This window comes from Nothobranchius furzeri, chromosome 13 (genome assembly GCF_043380555.1).
Source record: "Nothobranchius furzeri strain GRZ-AD chromosome 13, NfurGRZ-RIMD1, whole genome shotgun sequence".
Lineage (NCBI taxonomy): Eukaryota > Metazoa > Chordata > Actinopteri > Cyprinodontiformes > Nothobranchiidae > Nothobranchius > Nothobranchius furzeri.
Window position 1 is genome coordinate 17,618,080 of NC_091753.1, and position 9,202 is coordinate 17,627,281.

Sequence of the window (9,202 nt, forward strand, 5' to 3'; positions counted from 1 at the left end):
TTAGAGAAAGAAAGACTAGATAAATGCGTACTTACTTGCAAATATGAGGAAAAAATGTCCAATATTAGTAGGTTTACCTGCAAATTAGAGAAAGACAGACTAGATAAATGCGTACTTACCTGCAAATATGAGGAAATAACGTCCAATATTAGTAGGTTTACGTCCAATATTAGTAGGTTTACCTAAAAATTAGAGAAAGAAAGACTAGATAAATGCGTACTTACTTGCAAATATGAGGAAAAAATGTCCAATATTAGTAGGTTTACCTGCAAATTAGAGAAAGACAGACTAGATAAATGCGTACTTACTTGCAAATATGAGGAAATAATGTCCAATATTAGTAGGTTTACGTCCAATATTAGTAGGTTTACCTGCAAATTAGAGAAAGAAAGACTAGATAAATGCGTACTTACTTGCAAATATGAGGAAATAATGTCCAATATTAGTAGGTTTACCTGCAAATTAGAGAAAGACAGACTAGATAAATGCGTACTTACTTGCAAATATGAGGAAATAATGTCCAATATTAGTAGGTTTACGTCCAATATTAGTAGGTTTACCTGCAAATTAGAGAAAGAAAGACTAGATAAATGCGTACTTACTTGCAAATATGAGGAAAAAATGTCCAATATTAGTAGGTTTACCTGCAAATTAGAGAAAGACAGACTAGATAAATGCGTACTTACTTGCAAATATGAGGAAATAATGTCCAATATTAGTAGGTTTACGTCCAATATTAGTAGGTTTACCTGCAAATTAGAGAAAGAAAGACTAGATAAATGCGTACTTACTTGCAAATATGAGGAAAAAATGTCCAATATTAGTAGGTTTACCTGCAAATTAGAAAAAGACAGACTAGATAAATGCGTACTTACCTGCAAATATGAGGAAATAACGTCCAATATTAGTAGGTTTACGTCCAATATTAGTAGGTTTACCTGCAAATTAGAGAAAGAAAGACTAGATAAATGCGTACTTACTTGCAAATATGAGGAAATAATGTCCAATATTAGTAGGTTTACGTCCAATATTAGTAGGTTTACCTGCAAATTAGAGAAAGAAAGCCTAGATAAATGCGTACTTACTTGCAAATATGAGGAAATAATGTCCAATATTAGTAGGTTTACGTCCAACATTAGTAGGTTTACCTGCAAATTAGAGAAAAAAAGACTAGATAAATGCGTACTTACTTGCAAATATGAGGAAAAAATGTCCAATATTAGTAGGTTTACCTGAAAATTAGAGAAAGACAGACTAGATAAATGCGTACTTACCTGCAAATATGAGGAAATAACGTCCAATATTAGTAGGTTTACGTCCAATATTAGTAGGTTTACCTAAAAATTAGAGAAAGAAAACTAGATGTCATGGTCCGTGGTGAGCTGTCAGCCTGTAACCAGGTTTTCTCCTGAGTATTGTTTTCACAGGTGGGCGTGTCTGAGAGCTCCCAGCTGCAGCTGATCTCACCATCAAGGTCCAGGGGATTTAAGGAGCAGTGTGACACTTCACCACGCCGGATGATTACTCTTTGGGTAGCTCTAGCCTCCGACCCGACCTTGACTGTATTTTGCTCTGATTAACCTGACGTCTGAAAACCCCCCTGATGCCCTTTCCTGCTCTCCTCCAGGTTCCTCACAATCTCTCACCAGCTCCAGAACAAGACCCGGATCTCAGCCTGCCTGACACACTGCTTCATCCCCTGGCCGCCCGCTCTCAGCCGCTCACCTTCCAACATCCATTCCTGTTCCTGCACCTCTGGACAAAACAATATCCTTCCCTGTGGCTCTCCTCAGCTCACCCAGACCTAGCAACCTTCCTGTACAAATACCACTACCCAGAAACAGTAAGACCAGTCTTTCCGACAACGTTTCCATTTGTTTTCGCCTCATATTCACTCGTTCTCTCTCCTTAGAATCTCCCCCCTGGATTCCTGCTGCCAGTCCTGCGTCTCGTCTGCTCCCGTCTCTCACATCGCTCTTTATGTAGTAATAAAAACCTTTTTTACTTACTTTCTTGTTCTCCGTATGGTGATTCTGCATGTCGTGGGTCAAGAAACTTCCTCCTGCCATGACAGAATCATCCGGCCATAATATTGACTCCATTGCAGAATCCGATCCGTCCGTTAACTCTCCGTCCGCCGTTTCTGAAACACTCTCCCGTCACGAACACGCCATTCATAGCTTGCTAGAACAATCCTCGGACTCCCACCAACGGTTACTCCTTATGGACAACATGTTACGCACCCTCACTGCCAAGCTAACTTCCCCGGAACCTTCCGCCCAGCCGCCTCCTGTTTCTCCTCCGTCCGCACATCCGGTTCCGGCTCCTGCCATAAACTTCCAGATACCCGACTCACTCCCTTCGGACACATATTCCGGTGAGTTCGGCAAATGCCGTGGTTTTTTATTTAACTGTCAGTTGACTTTTGAGAGATCCCCCGAGGCTTTTGTTGTAGATTCTGTAAAGATCTCATACATAATCGGATTACTCCGAGGCAAGGCGTTAGACTGGGCCGAAGCAAGGAGCCACGACGCCAGTTTCCTGCGCGGTTCCCTCTCACAGTTTCTGACCGAATTCAAGCAGACATTTGATCATTCTGAGTCTCCCGCTGAAATAGCTAAACAGCTGTGGAACCTCCGTCAAGGAAAACAGACTGTTGCTGACTTCGCTATAGAGTTTCGCACACTGGCTGCAGTTTCCTCTCTAGATCAAGGTTCACTCCTTGGAGCATTCACTCAGGCATTAAACCATCGCCTCCAGGATCAGTTGGCGTTATGCCATGAACCCCCCGATCTAGAATCTCTCATATCCTTAGCACTAAAAATAGAGAAACGTCTCAAGGTACATTCTACGAGTTCTCCAGTGTCCCATCCGCCGTTAACCCAGATTCAACATTTCCAGCCACAAGTTACAACACCATCTGGTGACAAGCCCATGCATATAGGCAGAACTAATTTAACCCCAGGAGAAAGGCAACGTCGTTTCACTTCTAACCTCTGTCTCTACTGCGGTCAACCTGGTCACCGACTTTCGAGCTGCGCCCTACGTTTAAAAAGGGCAAGCCCACCAGTAGTTCCGGGAATACTGGTGGGTGGCAATGGTGTTTCAGAATCCCGCTGTACTCTACCATGTACCATCACGTTTAATCAAGAGAGTTGTTTGTTGAAGGCCCTGCTTGATTCAGGCTGTGAACGTAACATGCTGGACCAAACAGTCGTTCAAAAGCTGGATATCCCCACTATTCCTCTTCCGACTCCTTTGAGAGCATCGTCCCTGGATGGTAACACACTCACTGCCATTACCCACCAGACTGTGCCAGTAAACTTACAAGTATCAGGTAACCACCAGGAGAGTATTTCGTTTTTTGTGTTTCCATCTCCGCACTCTCCTGTTGTTCTAGGACATGACTGGCTTATCACCCATAATCCCCAGATAAATTGGAAAACGTCCCAAGTTACCGTTTGGAGTTCTCATTGTTTGACAAATTGCCTTCGTTCTGCTTCACCTTCCAGTTCTGCATCTAACCCCGATCCACCGGTTCCCCCTGACCTGTCAGGAGTACCAGAAGAGTACCACGACCTCTCGCTCGTCTTCAGTAAAGACCGTGCCTCCTCTCTGCCCCCTCACCGACCCTATGATTGCGCCATCGACCTCCTGCCTGGTGCCACGCTACCATCCAGCAGGTTGTATAATCTGTCCAAACCAGAACAAATCAGTATGTCCAACTACATAAAGGAATCACTAGCTTCCGGTTTAATCAGACCATCCACCTCGCCCCTGGGCGCTGGGTTTTTCTTTGTTTCCAAAAAAGATGGTTCCCTGAGACCCTGTATTGATTACAGAGGTCTCAACCAGATCACAGTTAAAAACAAATATCCACTCCCATTACTTTCCTCTACCTTCGAACCCGTACAAGATGCAACTATCTTTACAAAACTAGATCTGCGCAACGCCTACCATCTCGTTCGCATTAGAGAAGGTGACGAATGGAAAACTGCATTCAAAACTCCCTTAGGTCACTTCGAGTATCTTGTCATGCCATTCGGTCTCACTAATGCCCCTGCCGTATTCCAGTCCCTGGTCAACTCGGTCCTCGGGGATTACCTCAACCAATTCGTTACTGTATACCTGGATGACATTCTAATCTTTTCCAAATCCCCGGCAGAACACCGTCATCACGTCAGAGCCATACTTCAACGCCTCCTGGAGAACCGTCTGTATGTTAAAGCAGAGAAATGTGAGTTCCACGTTCCATCTGTCAAGTTCCTTGGATTCATCCTCGAGAGCGGGCGGTTGAAGACTGATCCGGACAAGATTCAATCAGTTCTCTCCTGGCCTACTCCCACCACACGTAAGCAACTTCAGCGTTTCCTGGGTTTTGCAAATTTTTACCACCGATTCATTAAGGATTACAGTCAGACTGCCGCCCCACTCACTCAACTCACTTCCATAAACAAACCCTTTCTCTGGTCTCCCGCTGCTGAGAAAGCCTTTCAAGACTTAAAGAACAAGTTCACCCAAGCACCTATTCTTACCCGTCCCGACACCTCCGCCCAGTTTACCCTGGAAGTTGACGCCTCAGACTCTGGTGTTGGTGCTGTCCTCTCACAGATCTCTCCCTCAGATCACCGTCTCCATCCATGTGCATTTTTTTCTCGACGCCTCTCACCAGCGGAGCAGAATTATGACGTTGGAGATCGGGAACTTCTGGCTATTAAATTGGCTCTGGAGGAGTGGCGGCATTGGCTGGAGGGTGCAGAACACCCCATCATCATCTGGACAGATCATAAGAACCTAGCATACTTAAAGGAAGCAAAAAGATTAAACCCTCGACAGTCCCGCTGGTCTCTATTCTTTTCCCGTTTCCGTTTCCTTATCTCTTACAGACCCGGTTCCAAGAACACCAAGCCGGATGCCCTATCCCGTTTGTACTCTCCCGACAAAGACCCTGAACTCACACCAATCCTGCCGCCATCCTGCATCGTGGGCGCTGTAGCCTGGGACATCACCAGAAAGGTTCAGGAGGCCCAACAAACCGATCCAGACCCAGGTACCGGTCCACCTCAAAAACTTTATGTTCCCACCAGGGTTCGGGGAGACCTGATTCACTGGGCCCACACGGCAAAATTTTCCATCCACCCGGGGGTCGGTCGCACTCTAGCTCTTATCCGCAGGACCTTCTGGTGGCCATCCATGTACAAAGACGTCCGTGAATACATCAATGCCTGTTCCATCTGTGCCCGTAACAAATCCAGTAACCAACCTCCAGCCGGACTTCTTAACCCACTCCCCGTACCCACTCGCCCTTGGTCTCACATTGCTTTAGATTTCGTCACTGGTTTGCCTCCCTCTAACGGTTTTTCTGTCATCCTCACCATTGTTGATCGTTTTTCTAAATCCTGTCACCTGGTTCCCCTCAAAGCACTCCCATCCTCTGCCGAAACAGCCCAACTGCTTATCAAACATGTTTTCCGTCTCCATGGCATCCCCTCTGAAATATTATCCGACCGTGGCCCCCAGTTCCTGTCCCGGGTATGGAAGGAATTCGCTGATCACCTGGGGGCTCGTGTCGCCTTGAGCTCTGGATTCCACCCTCAGACGAACGGACAATGTGAAAGAATGAACCAGGAGCTCGAGGCCATGCTACGGTGCGTCTGTTCATCCAACCCCTCTGGTTGGAGTTCCCAACTTCCCTGGGTGGAGTATGCCCATAATGCTCACACCTCCACATCTACTGGTCTGTCTCCGTTTGAAACTGTACTCGGCTACCAGCCCCCTCTGTTTCCATCGAATCCAGATCCTCCTGCTACTGCACCCCAGTTCATTCGCCGTGCCAGGCGCACCTGGGCTCAGACCACGGCGGCTCTCCAGAGGACTGCTGACCGCAACCGCCGCCTGGCCGATCGACACAGGCGACCCGCCCCTGTGTATGCTCCTGGGCAGAAGGTCTGGCTCTCCACCAGGGATATCCGCCTGAAAGACACCAGCAAGAAACTGGCTCCTCGGTTCATCGGTCCTTATTCCATCGTTGATGTCATCAGTCCGTCCACTGTCCGTCTGGCTCTCCCCTCATCCATGAGGGTCCACCCGGTGTTCCACGTCTCCCTGATTAAGCCTGTCCTCTCTAGTCCCCTGTGTCCTGCTCCTGCTCCTCCTCCGCCTGCCCGGCTCGTTGGTGGTGGTCTGGTTTACCCTGTCCGTCGCCTCCTCGATGTCCGCCCCCGGGGTCGGGGCTTCCAGTACCTGGTGGACTGGGAGGGCTACGGTCCCGAGGATCGCTCCTGGGTTCCCCGCTCCTTCATCACCGACCCGGGTCTCATCAGGGACTTCGAGGCCTGTCGGGCTTCCTCCTCCTCCGCCTCCTCCTCCTCCTCTGCTCGGCCGCCGGGTGGCGTCCGTTGAGGGGGGGGTACTGTCATGGTCCGTGGTGAGCTGTCAGCCTGTAACCAGGTTTTCTCCTGAGTATTGTTTTCACAGGTGGGCGTGTCTGAGAGCTCCCAGCTGCAGCTGATCTCACCATCAAGGTCCAGGGGATTTAAGGAGCAGTGTGACACTTCACCACGCCGGATGATTACTCTTTGGGTAGCTCTAGCCTCCGACCCGACCTTGACTTTGTATTTTGCTCTGATTAACCTGACGTCTGAAAACCCCCCTGATGCCCTTTCCTGCTCTCCTCCAGGTTCCTCACAATCTCTCACCAGCTCCAGAACAAGACCCGGATCTCAGCCTGCCTGACACACTGCTTCATCCCCTGGCCGCCCGCTCTCAGCCGCTCACCTTCCAACATCCATTCCTGTTCCTGCACCTCTGGACAAAACAATATCCTTCCCTGTGGCTCTCCTCAGCTCACCCGGACCTAGCAACCTTCCTGTACAAATACCACTACCCAGAAACAGTAAGACCAGTCTTTCCGACAACGTTTCCATTTGTTTTCGCCTCATATTCACTCGTTCTCTCTCCTTAGAATCTCCCCCCTGGATTCCTGCTGCCAGTCCTGCGTCTCGTCTGCTCCCGTCTCTCACATCGCTCTTTATGTAGTAATAAAAACCTTTTTTACTTACTTTCTTGTTCTCCGTATGGTGATTCTGCATGTCGTGGGTCAAGAAACTTCCTCCTGCCATGACACTAGATAAATGCGTACTTACTTGCAAATATGAGGAAAAAATGTCCAATATTAGTAGGTTTACCTGCAAATTAGAGAAAGAAAGACTAGATAAATGCGTACTTACTTGCAAATATGAGGAAAAAATGTCCAATATTAGTAGGTTTACCTGCAAATTAGAGAAAGACAGACTAGATAAATGCGTACTTACTTGCAAATATGAGGAAATAATGTCCAATATTAGTAGGTTTACGTCCAATATTAGTAGGTTTACCTGCAAATTAGAGAAAGAAAGACTAGATAAATGCGTACTTACTTGCAAATATGAGGAAAAAATGTCCAATATTAGTAGGTTTACCTGCAAATTAGAGAAAGACAGACTAGATAAATGCGTACTTACTTGCAAATATGAGGAAATAATGTCCAATATTAGTAGGTTTACGTCCAATATTAGTAGGTTTACCTGCAAATTAGAGAAAGAAAGACTAGATAAATGCGTACTTACTTGCAAATATGAGGAAAAAATGTCCAATATTAGTAGGTTTACCTGCAAATTAGAGAAAGACAGACTAGATAAATGCGTACTTACCTGCAAATATGAGGAAATAACGTCCAATATTAGTAGGTTTACGTCCAATATTAGTAGGTTTACCTGCAAATTAGAGAAAGAAAGACTAGATAAATGCGTACTTACTTGCAAATATGAGGAAATAATGTCAAATATTAGTAGGTTTACCTGCAAATTAGAGAAAGACAGACTAGATAAATGCGTACTTACTTGCAAATATGAGGAAATAATGTCCAATATTAGTAGGTTTACCTGCAAATTAGAGAAAGAAAGACTAGATAAATGCGTACTTACTTGCAAATATGAGGAAATAATGTCCAATATTAGTAGGTTTACGTCCAATATTAGTAGGTTTACCTTCAAATTAGAGAAAGAAAGACTAGATAAATGCGTACTTACTTGCAAATATGAGGAAATAATGTCCAATATTAGTAGGTTTACTTGCAAATTAGAGAAAGACAGACTAGATAAATGCGTACTTACTTGCAAATATGAGGAAATAATGCCCAATATTAGTAGGTTTACCTGCGAATTAGAGAAAGAAAGACTAGATAAATGCGTACTTACTTGCAAATATGAGGAAATAATGTCCAATATTAGTAGGTTTACCATCAAATTAGAGAAAGACAGACTAGATAAATGCTTACTTACTTGCAAATATGAGGAAATAACGTCCAATATTAGTAGGTTTACGTCCAATATTAGTAGGTTTACCTGCAAATTAGAGAAAGACAGACTAGATAAATGCGTACTTACTTGCAAATATGAGGAAATAATGTCCAATATTAGTAGGTTTACCTGCAAATTAGAGAAAGAAAGACTAGATAAATGCGTACTTACTTGCAAATATGAGGAAATAATGTCCAATATTAGTAGGTTTACGTCCAATATTAGTAGGTTTACCTTCAAATTAGAGAAAGAAAGACTAGATAAATGCGTACTTACTTGCAAATATGAGGAAATAATGTCCAATATTAGTAGGTTTACTTGCAAATTAGAGAAAGACAGAATAGATAAATGCGTACTTACTTGCAAATATGAGGAAATAATGTCCAATATTAGTAGGTTTACGTCCAATATTAGTAGGTTTACCTTCAAATTAGAGAAAGAAAGACTAGATAAATGCGTACTTACTTGCAAATATGAGGAAATAATGTCCAATATTAGTAGGTTTACATCCAATATTAGTATGTTTACCTTCAAATTAGAGAAAGAAAGACTAGATAAATGCGTACTTACTTGCAAATATGAGGAAATAATGTCCAATATTAGTAGGTTTACCTGCAAATTAGAGAAAGAAAGACTAGATAAATGCGTACTTACTTGCAAATATGAGGAAATAATGTCCAATATTAGTAGGTTTACCTGCAAATTAGAGAAAGAAAGAATAGATAAATGCGTACTTACTTGCAAATATGAGGAAATAATGTCCAATATTAGTAGGTTTACCATCAAATTAGAGAAAGACAGACTAGATAAATGCGTACTTACTTGCAAATATGAGGAAATAACGTCCAATATTAGTAGGTTTA

The 9,202-nt window shown here is 44.3% G+C and overlaps 1 long non-coding RNA gene across 1 annotated transcript; it reads left to right on the forward strand.

Moving 5' to 3' along the window:
* Positions 1-6,415: 6,415 nt before the first annotated feature.
* Positions 6,416-7,060, forward strand: LOC139062361 (uncharacterized). Its single transcript, XR_011515937.1, has 3 exons — positions 6,416-6,582; positions 6,680-6,895; positions 6,965-7,060. It is a non-coding gene; the product is annotated as an uncharacterized lncRNA (long non-coding RNA).
* The last annotated feature ends 2,142 nt before the right edge of the window (positions 7,061-9,202 follow it).